Source organism: Hermetia illucens, chromosome 6 (assembly GCF_905115235.1).
Source record: "Hermetia illucens chromosome 6, iHerIll2.2.curated.20191125, whole genome shotgun sequence".
Lineage (NCBI taxonomy): Eukaryota > Metazoa > Arthropoda > Insecta > Diptera > Stratiomyidae > Hermetia > Hermetia illucens.
In genome coordinates this window covers 66,663,920-66,681,051 of record NC_051854.1, presented here as the reverse complement: position 1 = coordinate 66,681,051, position 17,132 = coordinate 66,663,920, and the positions used below count along the sequence as shown (strand labels likewise).

Genomic DNA, 17,132 nt, shown 5'->3' with positions numbered 1-17,132 from the left:
CATACTTGCTGATTTTACCAGCCAAGTAGGGACGGAACCCCTATTGAGGTGATACGTTGGCTCCCATACCTTACATTAAAATACAAATGATAACAGACTGCAGATTATTCAATTAGCAGTGTCACACGAAATGATTGTTGAAAGTACTTGGCTTGCACGGAAACCGGTCCACAAACATACATGGGCCTCTTCAGACGAGACCACACCAATATAGACTCGAATCACTATCTCGTTGGGATGGTGCCCCGATCTCGAATAACAACACCTGGAGATGAAGCATCAACAAATGATTTTCACAATCACCTGAAGAACGTTATCATAAATACGACCACAAACATTCTTGGCCCCAGCCGCAAAAAGAGTCGGAACGGCTGGTTTGACGATGAATGTAAGCTAGCAACGGGGCGGAAGAATGCTGCATACCGAGTAATGTTGCATTCTCGAAGAAGGTGGGCATGCGCAGAGACTTATCACGAACTCCGTCGAGCGGAGAAGCGACTTTACAGACGGGAAAAGGAAGCCTGGGAGAACCAACAGATCTGTGAACTTGCAAAGTACTAGGAGCAACCGCACCAGGCGCGGAATTTTTACCAACAAGTCAGCAGGATGAAGCCTTAGAGACCTCGATGCTCTTCCTGCCGTGACAAAGAGGGAAATCTGATTTCCTACAGAATGGGTATATTGGAGCGATGGGTTGAGTACTTTGATGAACTACTGAATAACCAGAACATCGACAAGTTGTAGGTCGTACCGCGCCAAAAAGCAAAGAACGAACCACATCGAATCGCACTGGTCAAACGAAAACAATAAATATAGGAGACTACAACTTTCAGACTGTTGAAAATTCTTCTATCTAGGGTCGAAAATCATAACCAATAACAGCTATGACGGTGAAATCCGCGCACGATTGTTGGCAGCCAATGAACATTCAAGATCCTTGAAGCGTAATAAAGGAGTGCGTTTACGTAGGGAGCCTTGGTATTTAGTTTTGCTCCCTTTCTCAGGTATTTAATGATCGGTTGAGCTACATTAGCGTAATCACGAATGAATTTTCGATAGAATCCCGTCAGCCCTATGAAACTTCAGTGTTTTTAAGCTCCTCTTCAATAACTTTGATTTCACTTGCCCATTTGAATTTTTAGATTATGTGCACGAAATATCTGAGGGAGTGATTGTATGTGCTTCCGTAGTGACGTACTGAATATGAGAACATCATCCAGATATACCACGCAGGTTTTGTTTATATATTTCGTTAGTACTTTGTTTATCAACAGTTGAAAGGGTGCTGGGGAATTTTCCAGCCCGAATGGCATCCTCACAAACTGATACAATCCGTAGGGTGTGACAAATGCGGTTTTGTGATGGTCTTCTTCTTTTACGAGTATTTGGTGATAGCCTTTTGCGGGGTCTATTGTTGGAAAATATTGTGCCCTTCCAAGCTTGTCCAGCAAGGAATCTATATTTGGCAAGGGAAACTTGTCATTTAACGTTATCTCATTAAGACGGCGATAGTTTACGACCAATCTGAATTTTTGTATCCCAAAGTTATTTGATTTGTTGGAACAACTATTAGTGGACTGGCGTATTTGGAACAGCTCTTTTGGATTATTCCTTGCGCTCCCATCTCACTAATTTGGCTCCTTACTTCCGCTTCGTGTTTCGACGGATATCTATATAGTTCAGAATTTGTTTGTTGATCTGTCGTAGTTTTAATTTCATACTGTATGACATGAGTAATCGTTAGAATGTTCTCTTCTATAAAAAATAAATGTTCAAACTTTTTCACAAGTTTCCGAATTTTACTAAGTTCTTCATTGTTCAGGTGTTTTAAATTGAGGATTTTAAAAAGTCACCCTTGGTTTGCTTTGATTAAATATTTGTTTATTAGAAAAGGGATTATTCAAGAATGGTATAATATTTTTGTTTACAGTTAGCATCTTTGTTTTAAAATTGATAACTGTATCAAGTGCGTTTAGTATATCAGAGCCGATTAAGGGGGTCATCCCGTGGGTCGGATTCGCGGAATTGATTTTTTTTTGGCATCAATTGTATCTAGATATTGTGTAAAATATTACCCATATATTTTAGTGTGATTTTTTGATATTCAGAGTTGTTCCGAAATTATAGTGTTAAAGACGTGATAAGTCACATGCCAGATTTATATCGATGGCCGTAATAAAGCGTGTATTTATCGGTCCAAATGATTCGAACGTCATTTGGACCGACACGTCTTCGCTAAAAGGACAAAAATTGCAGCCAAGGCTGTAGATGTGTTTCTTGGAGAAAACTAAGGTTTATAGACTAGGTATAGCAGATTAATGGTCAGTTAAGATTTTATGGCTAAAAATCGCATTCTACTTTTTAAATGCGTTTTTCTCCAAACTGCATGTTGAAAATCGGCTGCCACCATAACCCAAAATCTATCCAACGAAATTCTTTGAAATTTTCACGACTTATTCAGAACATATTTCTACGGTCCGCAAACTAGGGTAATTGCGATTCATTCAGTAGTTTTTTTTTATTCATTGAAGAAGCGGTGAAAAAACACCAAAATTCACAAAAAAAGTTTAAGACTTCACCAAAAATTTAGCTTTTAATATTTTTTAATAATCCTAGTTTGCAGACTGTAGTTAAGTCTGTACGTTAAAATGCCGTTTACTTTTTTCTTTAAGATGATCACAGCGCTCTCTAGCGTGGCAGCAGGAAAAAACCTTTTTTGCAGATGGGTGTACGAATTGCTCTATATTTCAATAACAAATTATGCGATCATGCTGGAAAAATTATTATGAACTCTCAAGATATTAATAAATCTACGGTGAGAAATTCGTATTTGTATCTTTATCCAGTTCTTCACAAAAAAATATCCAGAAAAAAAACAATAAAAACGGCCTTTACACGGGATGACCCCCTTAAAAAGTCATATTTTCTCTTTTTGAGAGGTTACTTTCCACCTAGTTTGTGCTCCATCCGGTAATCTAAACTCCGCCGGTGTTGGAGTTTGTACTTTGTGTTCCATTACATCTTTACTGCTGATTGCTGTGAAGTAAATTGAATTTATTTTAACTTTTGGGAATGTTTTAATTTTGTCATCTGAAACTGAACGATGAACCAGTGTCTATTACGGCTACGATTTTTTAGGAATTCAGTGTGGTTTCAGTGAGGGGTAAATTTCCCGAGGCTACTGAATAAAAAATTTTCTCGCTCATGTCGTTGGTGGTTCTGGTTTAGATTTTGATTATCATGAATGTTTTCTACTTTGATGGGTTTCCACTTGGAAACGACTAGACCGATTGTCATGAAAATTGGTAAGAGCATGCGATCTGTTGTTCCCTTTACATGCAGCAAGTGCCGCCATTCTGTGTTGAGTTTAAGGAGGGCTCCCCATACATGTAAATGGAGGGTGCTACATGTTTTTCACAAAATACGGCCATCATCATGGATATCAAATGAAAGGGCTCAATTAGTACTTTTTGAAACTTGGGAATGGGGGTTCAAAATATGACCCACAAAAAGTGTAACAGGTCTCGTTCTCAGAACCTATCCAACCGGAAAATCTGAAAAAAGTCACAGTTGGGCATCGCTATGAAATTTAGGCCTTAAAATACATTCGGTTCCAATATCTGCATAAATAAAGTTAATAATAGTATATTAGCATATTTTAGAAATTTAGCCGGAAGCCCCCCTTAAGTCCATGTAAGAACAACAAAATTTGTGTAAAGGACGACATAAGGCACAATTTGGTCAAGTTTGAAAAATCCAACTATTATTAACAAAGTTATAAAGGATGAAACTTTGCCATTTGCTGTGAATTTCGTGCATTCTACAACATATATGACGTTATCATCCCTGACGTCATAATTAACGAGAATAATTGACATTCCAGGTAAATATTAAAATTCCATTCATGAAGAATCTAGTTCTCCCCAGCCCTTTTTTATATCCGTTGTAGGTTAAGTTCTCCACATTTGCTAATAATATTGAACTCCGAACTTGAAAGTGGTCAAAGGGTAGTATAGGTCCCAGGGCGAAACGTGGATTGGTACCCACGATGGAGCATAAAACCTGGGAAATACCTGCTGAACCAACACCAACAGCTCTACTACCAAACCCTATCTCCACCTCCACGTGGTGACCGCTGGGAGCTCTTTCTTAACGAAAAGCTGCAGACGAAGAAGGATAAAGGCGAGTCTCCCGTGCCTAAAAACGGGACAAATTGTACCAACTGGTCCTCCAGGTTGGGGGTTGGGTAGGGCTGACAACCCTACACGGAAAACAACTTGTTACGAAGCCACAACAGGAGCCTCGGACAGGACGGATTTTAAAACGACGGACCCGGCCACGAACACGGAATAACGATTTGCACATTTTCTCATGGAACGTGCGCTCCCTGTACAGAGATGAAGCTGATGAGCAGCTAGCCGATACCCTATCCCAATATAGGGCTGATATAACAGCGTTGCAAGGGATGCAATGGACAGGGACCGGTTTCCTGGAGAAGAGCCACTACACCATATATTATAGCGGTCATCCAGTAAACCATGTGCTCGGAGTAGGTTTCTTAGTCAGCCAAAAAATGAAACCTGCTGTTATCGGCTTTGAAAACATAAGCGAACGGCTATGCACTCTGCGCTTGCGAGGCAAGTTTACAAATATAAGCCTCATAAACGTTCACGCCCCTACAGAGGAGACTGTAGAGTCGGAGAAGGATACCTTCTACGAGGCAGTAGAACGAACCCTCGAAGCCTGTCCCAGATATGATATCAAAATCATACTTGGGGATTTTAACAGCCAAGTAGGGAAGGAGCCCGTATTCAGGCGATACGTTGGCTCCCATAGCTTATACGAAAAAACAAATGATAACGGACTGCGGACTATTCAATTAGCAGGGTCACACGAAATGGTTGTTGGAAGTACCTGGTTTGCGCGGAAAGCGGTCCACAAACATACGTGGGCCTCTCCAGACGGGACCACTTTCAACCAAATTGACCACGTGTTGATCGAACGCCGCCACCTTTCAGCCTTGATGAATGTGAGAACATATAGGGGGGCCAATATAGACTCGGATCACTATCTCGTTGGCATGGTGCTCCGAGCTCGAATAACAATACCACCTAGAATCCCCTCTGACAATCAGGTGAGAGTGAGCACTGAGGCCATCCACAACACAACCCTCCGCGACACCTATAAGAGGAAAATGGATGCCGCAATAACCGCAGTCAACAGAGGACCTGGAGATGAAGCATCAACAAATGATCTTCACAATCACCTGAAGAACGTTATCATGGATACGGCCACAAACATACTTGGCCCCAGCCGCAAAAGGAGTCGGAACGGCTGTTTTGACGATGAATGTAAGCTAGCAACGGGGCGGAAGAATGCCGCATCCCGAGTAATGTTGCATTCTCAAAGAACGTGGGCACGCGCAGAAAGTTATCACGAACTCCGTCGAGTGGAGAAGCGACTTCATAGACGGAAAAAGGAAGCCTGGGAGAACCAACAAGTCTATGAACTAGAAAAGTACAGGGGGCAATCGCACCAGGCGCGGAAGTTTTATCAACTAGTCAGCAGGATCAAGCCTTATACACCTCGATGCTCATCCTGCCGAGACAAAGAGGGAAATCTGATTTCCGACAGAATGGGCATATTAGAGTGATGGGTTGAGTACTTTGATGAGCTACTGAACAACCAGAACATCGGCGAGTTGGAGGTCCCGCCAACTGAAGACGACGGACAAATACTGCCACCACCAAGTTTAGGAGAAACAATCCGTGCAATTCATCGGCTAAAAAATCATAAGTCGCCAGGAGCCGATGGAATTACAGCCGAATTGGTTAAATATGGAGGCGACCAGTTACACCAAGTGGTTCATCAACTTGTGCTCAAGGTATAGGACAGCGAATCAATGCCTGACGATTGGCAACGAGGCATTATCTGTCTCATACATAAAAAGGGAGATATCACACAGTGCAGCAATTATAGAGGTATCACGTTGCTGAGTACCATCTATAAGATATTCTCCACTATCTTGCTAGGCCGGATAGCCCCATATGCCCAGAACATCATTGGCCCATACCAAAGAGGCTTCACTCCAGGCAAATCAGCAACAGATCAGATTTTCTTTTTGCGGCAGGCGATGGAAAAACTGTTGGAATATGGACAACAGTTGCACCATCTGTTCATCGACTTTAAAGCCGCCTATGATAGCATAGCCAGGGTAAAACTGTACACGGCCATGAGGGAATTCGGTATCCCGACGAAATTGATAAGACTGACTAGGCTGAACCTGACCAATGTGCGAGGCCAGATAAAAGCAGCAGGATCACTCTCAAGACCATTCGACATCAACAACGGTCTACGACAAGGGGATGCGCTATAATGCGTCCTCTTTAACCTGGCCCTCGAGACAGTGATCCGTGATGCTGAGGTAAATGCAAGAAGTACGATCCTCTTCAAGTCCACCCAACTACTGGCCTATGCTGATAATATCGACATCATGGGAAGAACCACCCGAGACGTACAAACTGCCTTCATCCAGATCGAGCAGGCGGGCCTTTGAGGCGAGATCTTGGGCTGCACATCAATGAAGGCAAGACAAAATATATGGTGGCAACGTCAGCACCGAAGACGAATCAACCAACAACATCAAACCGCACTGGTCAAACACAAACACGAAGAAGAATAAGGATAGGAGAATACAACTTTGAGACCGTTGACAATTTCTCCTATCTAGGGTCGAAAATCACAACCGATAACAACTACGATGATGAAATCCGCGCACGGTTGTTGTCAGCCAACAGAGCAGCCTATTTCAGCTTACAAAGACTGTCCCGCTCAAAACGTCTCACCATAGGGTCAAAGCTCTTACTGTACAAGAATATGATCTTGCCAGTCCGGCTCAATAGGTTACGGTGGGCGGGTCACTTAATCCGTATGGATGAGCATGATCCCACGCGGAAAGTCTATAAGGGCAATATCTATGGTAGAAAAAGAAGACGAGGCAGACCCTGCTTAAAATGGAGCGATGGCGTAGGTCAGGACGTCAGACAGCTTTTAGGGATATCGAATTGGTGGACCTCGGCGCAAAACCGGGATGTCTGGAGTTCCTTATTAAGGCAGGCCTAGACCGGATACCGGTTGTAAAGAGTTGTTGCTTTTTCTTTCATAACTCATTTAAAAATACAGTCGAACCTGGTTAATTTGAAATCGAACAGACCAACGAGAACCTTCCAATTATCCAAAATTCATAGTACGGAAGTTTGGAGTAAGAAATTCAAAGGATCAAGAGAAAAGTTTGAATTATCTACAATTTCGAATTACCCGAATTCGATTTATTCAGGTTCCACTGTATATTTGACTTCAAAGTGTGCAATAACTGGCCAACTTTTTAATTGGTTGATTGTATCTTGTCCAGGTTTTAGGGAACAAGCCTTTGGAATGTATTATAGATCATTCTCAATTCTACCTATGACCCTCCAAAGACTTTCAATTAGCTTTTTTGATGAGCTCCTCTCCTTATTTGCGAATTTAACGAATATTGCCAAATTGCTCCTTCTCCAATTGTATACAAAATGTTTATGGAAAGTGTTGATTTTTTCAACGTTAGAATTTATATGGTCTAAATCTTCCCGGAAATCCATCAAAAATGACAAAAAGTGCAATACATGAACATACTTATTGGAAAACTTATCAGCATTTATAATACATCAATTATGGAACCATTATCTATAATACAAAAAAACTTTCCATTTTCTCTTCAAATTAAACCGTGCACCTGCAACCTGTAAAAAGGGATTCACCTTGCTGTCAGTTTTAATAGTTTCGTACGACACTAGCAACAGTTCCCCGTCAGGCTATCTGTCGATATTCACGACAGCCTTTCCGATAACCTGTAATGCACGTATATAGTTCGCTTCAACTGTCCTAAATAGGGTTAAAACCACACGCACCTGGACTTTCCTTTTCTCTTCATATATCAAATCAAAAAATGACCCTTAAAATAACTTCCGGTGATTTCCTCAACTCGCGTTCAATTTGTTCCAGCAGAACTGATGGGGGGAAACATAGGAGTGCATGCATATTCATTATTAGTACAGAATTGATAAATGAACTGAAAATCAATAAAATAGATGTTGAAAACAGGAGGAAATTACGAATAGTAACTCGCAGGCATTGAAACGTATGGCTGTCCACATCGGAGCAGCAGGGGTGAGAGCACTAGCATCCCTTAGGCTGTAGGCTCGAATATGCAATTATCGGGCAGTGTGAAGAGATGATTATCTGCAATTAAAGGAGCATTGAAAACCCATATGAAGGCAATACAAATGCAGTACCATAATCTTGCCATGTCATATATTGTAAATACTGTAAAACATTTGATGCATTTCATTCCCCGGATAAGCAAGATAACATCTCTTTCTATTGCGTCAATCTCAGATATGAGATGATGATATTTCGGAAATTTCCTAATTTGCACATTCTTCAATAACACGTCTGTAGTCAGTAGTTGATAAACCAGGCATGCAAAGAGTTCTTAAAATGATTCCGTCATCAACACATTAATTAACCTTCGGGTAGCAGGGTTCATCTGCATATGTATTATACATGTTGCTCTTCAAGCGCTAGTCCCTACTAAAGACTAGTGAATGTGTCCCCCCTTTCTATTCCTCTCCCACTACATTAAGATTATCACAATTATCGTGGAGTTGGCGTCGTTTCAGGTATTTTTTCAAAAACTTTTTTTATCTTTGAACAAACCCTAACATGTTATAGAGAAACACGATCTACGCGACCCCAACGGCGATGGTGGCACCGCCTTGCCATTGGTCTCGAAAGGGATCACCATCTAATGGTCGTTTACTTTAGCTTGCGTGTTATGTCCGCTACTTCCCGCATGATTGGGGAGCTGTGACTCCCTAAGTTCAACATTGACCGCTTGTACCACTTAGCTGTCGCTCGACAATGGGAGAGTTATCTTGCTGAACGAACAGCAGATCCACTGAGTAACCTGAACTGAACAACTGAACAAGTGGAGAAACCACTTCACCTGGGTTCTTAACCGTATTACATCCGGTAAGGTTCCTCCTCTTGTGGATGAAATAGTTAATCACCGTAACATGTGGATACGAAATGTTCCTCCAAGCAAAAGCGAAATCATTTCTGCCGTCAATGCATTCAAACGGAGTAAAGCCGCTGGGCTTGTCGGTCTCCCTACAGAGTTACTTATCGCTGTACCTAGAGTCACTGCAGATTTGCTACTTCCACTCACAAGGAAATCTTGTTAATCGCAGACCTTTCCCAGATAGTGGGAGAAGGTATTGATCGTTAAGATTCCAATCAAATTCACCTGTTTTGAGTGTGACATTTGGAGTGGCATCTGCATGCTCCATGCAGTCGAAATCCTCGAACTCATCAAAGAACATCTGGAAAGCTTGATCGACAGAGATTATCATTTCATTAGATTTTCCCTTCATCTGCTCTTCATCGATTTCGAGAAAGCTGTCGATAGCGTGAACAGGGAGTCTATCTGAAGTGCTCTACGTAGGAGAGGCATTTTAGAGAAATTTATAGCTATCAGAGCGAAATATGATGGCTTAAAATGTTACGCGCGTCACCGAGGTAAATTCTTTCAGGATTTGAGGTCCAAAGCGGGGTGTGCTGCGGTAACGTTCTTCACTCTGCTTTGTCCGGGGGATGTGGACGAATTCAATGGACTTTGATATCTTTCCTGAAGCACCTCGATTGGGGTGATGACATTTGTTTGCTCTCTCATGGACCTTGGCCAAATGACTCCGAATTTGGATAGGGAGGCCAGTAGAGTTGGACTGAATATAAACACTAACAAAACCAAGGTCCGGCGGCTCATTGCACTCTACCTATCTGCATTAATTGGCGGAGCATCGAAGGCGACAATCAATTTGTCTATCTAAGTAGTGTTGCTTCTGCCAATGGTGGTGTCGAACTGGATGTTGTTTGATGCATGAAAAGCGCTAAATCCACTTTTCCTGCCCCGTCTAAAATCCGAAAATGCAGTTATCTCGACACTAAAATCAAGTTGAGATTGTTCTGTGCTTTTTGTATCGTTATAGGGGAGTAGCACATGGAAATTGAACTCCACTGCTACTCAAAAGCTCCATGCTTGCGTTGTATCATCGGAATACGTTGGCCTAACGCTATTCCAAACGAAGAACTTAGTCGGCGTACAGGCTTGACACTGGAACGCGATGTGATCGGTAGACGGAAATGGCATTTGAAAGGTCACACATTAAGGAGGGGCGACAATTACCGTGCGGGCTATGCCATGCAGTGGAATTGAATCTCCCAAGATAGCCGACGAGTGGGTTGCCCCAAAGGCACTTGGTGTTTTAATATTAATATTTTCTCTACGTTCCTAATTAGACCGTTTGTATGTTATTTATACATGCCACTAGCGACATAACTTTTTTGTTTCTTTTCAGATGACCCATCGAAGAGAGATTTTTGATATGGAAAACAAGTGTGGTGCTGCGATTCGGTAGGTACTTGAAGAATCGGGCGATGGTACCGATTTTTTGGACGTTAGTGGTACTGATAAGGTTGATCACTGTGAAACTCGGAAGGGCGATTCCAAATCGAAACTGAATTGTGACTCAAGCAGTGGCGATGAAGACGACGACTTTCTGGCCCAGAAATGAAAAACAAGAAAATTGTGAATTCGACTGGAAAAAAAGGTCTTCTCTGGAGCAAGCGTGCGAAACGTAATCTACTGAAACATCTGCTTTGAGTCAAAATTCCAGCCAAAAATATACAAAGCTGTTCTGAAATTTGGAAGTGCCCTGTGACTGCGTCAATGGTTCAGCTAATGTACTACACCGTAATAGCTGTGCTAACATCTACATTAATTCAATAAATGGTAACTTTGCTCGTCCCAGAAGGGCAAAGAACATTGATAAGATACAGGCTTTCATAGGTTTATTATACCTTCCTGGAATTTGCTATTTGAATTGTTTCCACCTTGACGATTTGTGAATAATAGATGATTCCAAATACGTTATGTCTATTCCTCCAGATATTTCAGGTTTGATGACATTCATATATGTGAGGATAGAAAGAAGACTGATCGTCCAGCTCCCATCAGAGACATCTTTGAGGCGTTTAACTTGAACTGCCAAAAGAACTACAGTTTTTTAGATAGGCGCGTTTTTCGTGGTCGCTGCAGTTTTAAGCAATACATTCCAACTAAACCCAACAAGTATGAGGTGAAAATATTTGCACTCGTTGATGCTTTGGTGTTTTGGTGGCGCCAATCCACAACACAGAAGGAAACATCACAATTGACAATCGGTTTACGTTGGTTGAGACCATGAAAAAAAAACAAACCTCCAATTTTCCGGAGCTCAAAACCACCAATAACAGAGAGAAATTTACAAGCTTGTTTGGTTTCCAAAAGGAACAACTTTGGTATCAACCGTCCCAAAAACTGAACAAAAATGTTAATTTGATGTCAAGTGTTCATGACTATGATGATATTGATAAAGATTCTGGAGAGAAAAGGAAACCCAAAATAATCGTATTTTATAACATGACAAAAGGCGGGGTCGACATTGTCGATAAATTATGAGCATTTTATAATGTTGCCCGGAGCAGAAGGAGGTCGCCCGTGATTCTCTTCGCCATACTCAACATCAAACCGCACTGGTCAAACGAAAACAATAAAGATAGGAGACTACAACTTTGAGAACGTTGAAAATTTCTCCTACCTAGGGTCGAAAATCACAACCGATAACAGCTACGACGATGAAATATCCGCACGGTTATTGGCAGCCAACAGAGCCTATTTCAGCCTACAAAAACGAAACGTCTCCCATAGGGTCAAAGCTCTTACTATACTGCCAGCTGATCTTGCCAGTCCTCATGTATTCCTCGGAAACTTGGGTTCTTAACAAGAAAAATTACGAACTCTTGGCCGCGTTCAAGAGAAGAATCCTCCGAAGAATTTTTGGTCCCCTACATGAGGATGGACGATTCCGTAGCCTACACAATGACGAAATCTATAGCGATACCATGACCGTCCGATTGTGGATAAAATCCGGCTCAATAGGTTACGGTGGGCGGGTCACTTAATCTGTATGGATGAGGATGATCCAACCCGGAAAGTCTATAAGGGCGATATCTATGCTGGGCATAGGTCAGGACGCCAGACAGCTTTTAGGGATATCGAATTGGTGGACCTCGGCGCAAAACCGGGATGACTGGAGTTCCTTATTAAGGCAGGCCTACACCGGATATCGATTGATGCGCCGTTGATGATGATGATGATACTCAACGTCACGGGCATAAATGCACAAATAATATATTGCTTCTACAATAATGCAGAAAAAAGTAAAGAAAAGACAATTTTGGTGGAAATTGACAGAAAGCTTAGTTCAAGATCATGTTGAACGAAAGGCTATCCAAGCCAAGGGGTAACTTCGGGAGAAAATATTAAAAAAGTAAATTTCCGCGGAAGACCTTGGCTTGGAAGGACTTTGGTTAGAGATGGAGATAAGCTTTTCATGGATCTGTTGAGGGTTGTAACAAGAGTATTCAAAAGCCGTATACTCCAAAGAGAACATTGTAGCTATCGTGAGTGTCTTGGGATACAGGTTCTACCCATCAGAGAAGAGCTACTGGAAATTTACCGCAAGAAAAGCATAGCCGAAACTTTAGGTCTGGGAGACATACTTAATATGGTCTTCCAACTTATGGTAAAGACAAGTTCGGATACGTTTCCTGAAGCAGCTACCCAGGGGGAACACGACTTTGGTACGACACTGATCATGGTCGTAAAGAGCGTTACCTCCATAGGTATCGCACTATTGTGGATATTGGTGCCGCGCATGGTGAGGGCTATTACAGTCCTTTATAATAGACACAGATGGAGGAAAAGATTACAAAGGATACGCCAAACCCTGCTATGCCAACAGTGTAACAAGAGACCCAATTGACGCCTAATCGCAATTCCGTCGAATTACGGCGAAATAAATGAGTATGCAAAAAAGAGGGAGATTCTCTAATTAGGCGGACAAGCAATTCTGAGAACTAGCACTAATAGTTCAGAAGAAGGAAAGCATATAGCGAATGTTGGATAGTTTTGGCCAGAGTTGCGAAGCTCGCGACGAACGAAAACGATGAATGGACTAAAGTTTCCAGGAAAGAGGTGAAAAGGGAAGCAAAAGTGCGAGTTCGTCCAGAGGCGATTGTTATCTCCAGTACGGGCATTCTCTTCTACGCGATCTGAGCTGTGAACAGAATCCGAAGAATCCAGAAAGGGGATCTCATGTTAGAGCGGAAAAATCCAGTATATGCAAAACTGATGACTTTCACACTCAAGTCAAAAACTCATTCGGGAATGCTGCAATGAGTGCCCAAAAACAGGAGATCTACATACAATGTAAGGATCTCGACGAAGTGACGAAAGGAGATGTTTGTACTGCTCTGGAGGAACAATTCAAGTTGAAAGAACTTGCTGAAGAGTCTGCTGTGGGTTTGTGGAAAGCCTATCGCGGTATTCAAACAGCCACAATACGAATATAAGTGGAGGCAGCGCAGAAGAAAGTGTGGGGAGAAAGGCCATATTGCCAGGGGTGCAATCCTTATTGCCCCTGAGTGCCTATTGTGCGAAGTAGAAGGGGGACAGGATAACCGACATATTGCCGAAAGTGGTAAATTTCCGGAATTTAGGAAGGCGCTGAATGCAATGAGAAAATGAGATTTATTCAAATAAACCTCAGGCGTTGCATGGTCGTTTAATTAAAACTTTTATTTATTTTACAACTTATATTTACAATTATTATTTTAGTTTTAGATAAAATACAAATGAAGTCGACCAGTCCGGCCGATGGTTAACAACTTAATAATCATATTCAATTATTTCACAATCTAAATTGGTTGTCAAGGCCTATTACGCCACGGAGAACACTGGTGATGGCATCTGTCAGTCGAATTGCGTCAAAGTCGCTCAGGATTTACTTGACCAGACCAGGCCATACAATGTACTGTAAGTCAGGCAGCTAGTGGCTTTGTATGGGCGAAAATAACTGGTGTATATGTATCCCGCTGCTACGCCCCACCAAGTTTGACACAATTCGAGCAAATGCTTGGTAATCGTTTTCTCGACGCAAGGGGATGAAGTCCAAAGGAGATTGCTGGTGATTTCAACACTGGGGCCCTTGAGTGAGGTAACAGAGAATAAAATGCAAGAGGGCGCAGTTTATTAGAAGCCTTTGCGCAGATGAATATAGTTTTGTCTAACAAAGGTGCTGTAAACACTTTTCAGAAATGGGGTCAGGCTCGGTCGTAGAGCTGACCTTTGTCAGCACTGCTCTGGCGCGTTAGCGAAGGCTACACTCACAGCGATCACTAAGCAATCTTCTTTGAAGTATATGTCGAGTCATAGGGCAAAGACCCATCATGTCCGAAACCGAGAAAGATTTCAGATTAGTCGGCGGATGAGTAAACCTTCATAGAGGTGTGGTTCGAATAACCTGATAAAGAAGGCGCCTCTACGGAAAGAGCCGTCCATGTAGCCAATGCATCGACAAAGCATGTAATGTGTACATGCTCAGGAGGTCCACGTTCCCGAATAGAAGACCAAATTATTGGTGCAATGGTGCATTGGCAAGCCTGCGATCAGCTTGCCACCGAGCCAGAAGAGCGACTTAGAAGGCGGTAGGTAGAGTCTATCAAAGGCGAAAAGAATGTGCCTATAAGGCAGCCCACAAAACCTTCAAACTCACCATCCAACGAAACAAGAGGCAATGCTTTAAGGAGCTCTGGTCAAAAGCGAACGTAAACCCCTGGGGGAGTGCTTATAGAATCGTGATGGGACGATTTAGAGACTGTTCATCTCCGTAGATCGCGTGTCCTACCCTCTTGCTGAAAATCATTCCAGGGGTTATTTTCCCAGCAAGAGGAGGGCACCGACACATTCCAGCCACCTCTGAATGTGACGGCAATTCCGCCAGTCACAGTCGCTGGAGATTTGCGGTAGAATAGGAGACAATAAAATGCCGGGCCTGGACGGAGTATCGAATAAGGCTCTTAATAATAATCGTTGGCACAGCAATCGATATTGGATCAGGGCCTTGAAGTGTGAGAGCACTTCATTCAAGACCGTAACGGTACACTACAGTAGATTGTAGGACCCAATGTGGTCAGCATTGCGCTCGGCTGAGATTATTACCCTGATTTGACTCAGGTACTCATTCACAGCTGAGTCGGCTGGTATCCGACGTCAAATCACAATACAAACCCCACTACCACGAGTGAGATTTGAACCGCGATATTCCGTACAACAGCCTTGTGCTCTAATCACTCAGCTATCAGGGCAGCTTACCGTGAAATCCAAACCGGACATGTTCGCTGAGTTGTTCGAAGTGTGCATGTCCGAGAGGATATTTCCAGCGGCATAGAAGTTGGTACTTCTGCCTAAGCCTGGTAAACCTACAGGTGAACCATCCTCATACAGACCCATATATCTTTTGGACACTGTGGGGAAAATGTTAGGGCGGATAATCTATAATAGATTACTAGATTACTCCCGGTTGTTAAGAGCCATGGCGGCCTTTCAGATCGGCAGCGTGGTTTCGGTAAAGTTAGATTAACCACTGAAGCCATCGAATTGGCTACTAGTTTGGCCGAAGATACAATTCACGGAAAGCGTAGTACCAGCAAATATTGCGTCGTAGTAACCTTGGACGTGAAAAATGCCTTCAATTCGGGCAATTGGAATCTAATATGGAAATCCCAAGTGAAGGTTGGTATTCATATATCTCGCTGCTATCGTTGATAGGTATTTAGCTGAAAGGAGGCTCTGGTATGACAACGATGATGGACCCCAGGAGCACATTGTTTCCGCGGGTGTCTCGCAGGGCTCCATATTGGGCCTTTTGTGCAAGCGGTCCTCATAATTAAGCGTCGGGAGAGAAATTACGGCTGTATTAGAATTGGAAATCATCATTTCCAAGCTAGCCATCAAATACTTGAGAGTGGTGATAGACAGGAAGCTTAGTTATGGGCAACACGTACAGCATGATTGCGACAAATCATCCACTGCAAATATGGCCCTGGCGAGGATGATGCCGAACGTTGGAGGGCCACGGTATACCTCTAGGCTGCTTACAGTCAGGGCGGTGACTTCAATCATGCTCTACAGATGATGCTGCATTCCTCATCTCGGGAATGATGCCGATTAAAATCTTGGCAGAGGAGATGGCGAGCATATAGTACACAATGCGAAGCCAATCTCTCCCTTATCGCAGACGGCGAACGCTGAGAGAGAGATCCATAAATAAAATAGATGGCAAGAGCTCTAGAGGAGACTCTAGGAGAAGTGTTGGTACCAGGAAATCTGGGGCCGGAAGTGGTAGCACATCAACAGGATTGGGATGCAGTCAACTCCATGATCGCATCTATCCACAACAAACTGAGAAAGAGAAGAGAAAAGCGCGGTCATGTACGCCGCGTATAGAAGAAAGGTGACCAAGCTAGAGTGAGCTGACTCCGCCCCGTGATGTAATTCCTCATGGTGGCAGGGCAGGGAGGGAGTGATTTTAGTGGGTAAAAATCCCACACACTGGTGTGTCCAGACGAGCGTTTTTTGAAGATTCCCACCTCCTCAAAAGCAAAGAAGACAGACAGGCAAACAGACAGACATTGAACTGATTTTAATAAGGCTTTGTTTGGAAAAATGAAGGGTCCACATAATTTTCACCCCGGTCCTGAAGTGTCTCTCCACGGTCTTGGGTATCAAATGCAGTTAAAAAAAAGCGTTACCGCCTTAAGGATAGAATCAATATTAATTTACTTCTTCATAATACAAAAGTGAAAACTGAGCTACAGAAAAGCAAAAAATAAAAAGTGTGCGTCGGCCGGGAATCGAACCCGGATCAACTGCTTGGAAGGCAACTATGCTGACCATTACACCACCGACGCTATATGTGTGGTTTCCATAACAGTAATTTTCTTGCCTTTCTCTTTAGGTGATATATTTTGATTGCATTTTTTTATAATAGATACTTTTAAAATAAATGACAAGATGAAATATTTAAAATAGTTTAAACTCAGGATTGGGATTTAAAATTGGATAATTAATTAGGATGAAAATCGTACTACTA

General features: G+C 42.5%; 1 non-coding gene across 1 annotated transcript; it reads right to left on the bottom strand.

Moving 5' to 3' along the window:
- Positions 1-16,878: 16,878 nt before the first annotated feature.
- Trnag-ucc lies at positions 16,879-16,950 on the bottom strand. The gene has a single exon. It is a non-coding gene; the product is annotated as a tRNA-Gly (tRNA).
- Between the last annotated feature and the right edge of the window lie 182 nt (positions 16,951-17,132).